The 1568-nt window shown below is 54.5% G+C and overlaps 2 protein-coding genes across 2 annotated transcripts in view; one reads left to right on the forward strand and one right to left on the reverse strand.

The window, feature by feature from the left end:
• Positions 1–1494, reverse strand: part of LARP6 (La ribonucleoprotein domain family, member 6) — a 21166-nt gene extending 19672 nt beyond the window's left edge. Inside the window, exon 1 of the mRNA XM_011969154.1 lies at positions 1385–1494. The gene's annotated coding sequence lies outside the window, so the exon portion shown is untranslated. The remainder of the gene's footprint in view (positions 1–1384) is intronic.
• Positions 1273–1568, forward strand: part of LRRC49 (leucine rich repeat containing 49) — a 167728-nt gene continuing 167432 nt past the window's right edge. The window contains exon 1 of the mRNA XM_011969395.1: positions 1273–1507. The gene's annotated coding sequence lies outside the window, so the exon portion shown is untranslated. The remainder of the gene's footprint in view (positions 1508–1568) is intronic.

The following is a 1568-nucleotide window of genomic DNA, read 5'->3' on the forward strand; positions in this document are numbered from 1 at the left end:
GGGGGTGGTGTCTTGAGGGAGCCCACAGAGAAGAGGCCTCCTCCAGAGGAGCGGGTGGCTTGGATGGCCCGTGAAAGTCCTCCTCCTGGATCCCTGAACATCCCCACGTCCGGGCCCCTCAGATCTCAGCCGCCAGCCCTGGGAACCTCGGTGGGGCGACGAAGCTGCGGACTGGGGCACCGGCTGCCTCCACCGGCCGGTTCTGACTCAGGGGCTCGGCCCGGAGCTGCTTCATCGGCAGCGGGGCTGACTCAACCCCCTCTGCCCACGGAGTTGTCGCGCGCAGTGAGCGCCCCGAACTCGCGCGCGGCCCGGCGCCCCCGAAGGGCTTCAGACTGAACACTTGCTGAGACTCAAGCCACGGGAGCTGGGAATTCTGGAGGAAGAGCAAGAGGGGTTCAGGCAAGAGGCCCACCCATACCGAAGCTTGGTTTCTCCTAGACCTCCATAGGGGATCTTTCCAGGCCTTAAACATAAGTAGAGCTTTAATCCTGGCTAATGATACAATCTCACAAATTTAGCCCTCAGGATAGGGATGGCTATTTGCCACTGCCGCAGGAAAATAAAGTTATAAAGATAAGCTACTCGGGGCTATTTTACGTACTCTGATATTATCTAACTAGGTGACTGCCTTCTCAAGACTGTGAGCTGTCAGTGACTATGGGTTCATCATTTTTACGCTCTCGGTACTTAGCACAGAGCTAAATGAATCAGGCCTTGCATTATAAAGCACAGATCTATCTACCGCGTCATATGCTATGGTCCAGCTTTCCTGCCCTACCCTGGTGGGCTGACTTTTCTCCCCTAATAACTGTCTCTACTGGTCTGCCCCGAATCTCGGGGTCCAGAAATCTGACCCTTTAACCTGGGGAAGGGTCAGCCAGTAATAGAGAATGGCTCTGGGCCCAGTATTCATCCACCCTTAAGTTGAGTATTCTCCCAATGAAGTAGATATATGCTTGCCAGGACAATCCTGCAGAACGTTAACAGCTAAACGCCTGGGAAAGGGTCCTAGAAGAAAGAAAGCTCCTAACAAGTGCCTGTTGGCATCCCCCAGAATGTGCAAGTTCTGTCATTTTCCCACTCTCATGTCTATGTCTATGTTGTATCTCCTTTCAACAGCAGGAACAAAACCCCAGTCCTTAAGGGTCTGGGCATTAGTGGACAGGAGCCAAGGTGCCTGCGGACAAAGCTCAGGACCCGGGACAAGGTTAGACAGGTGCCATAGCAGCTCCAAACTACCCAAAACCCAGGAACCCACCTACCCAAGGAAGCAAGATGATGATGCAAACATAAAGGTCGGGTGGGAAAGGCTGTGTGAAAATGGGAATCCCCCAGAGCGGGAGGATGTAAAGCAGCAAGTCCTGTATCCGTCTCAAATTACCATGAAATCCCATCTCCTGGAATCCCCCATCAGCAAGTGTCCGCTGTACCTGGCCTGCTACCACCTAAAGACTGAGCGCGGCCAGCGGGACTGGGAAAGGCAGGGCGATGCTGGCAGTGAAGGGTAAGTGGGACCACTCGCAAGGAGAGGGGAAGGCGGGCAGGGATGCACTTTGCGGGGATGG

The sequence above is a fragment of the Mandrillus leucophaeus genome, unplaced genomic scaffold, assembly GCF_000951045.1.
Source record: "Mandrillus leucophaeus isolate KB7577 unplaced genomic scaffold, Mleu.le_1.0 Scaffold12, whole genome shotgun sequence".
In the NCBI taxonomy this organism is placed as follows: Eukaryota; Metazoa; Chordata; class Mammalia; order Primates; family Cercopithecidae; genus Mandrillus; species Mandrillus leucophaeus.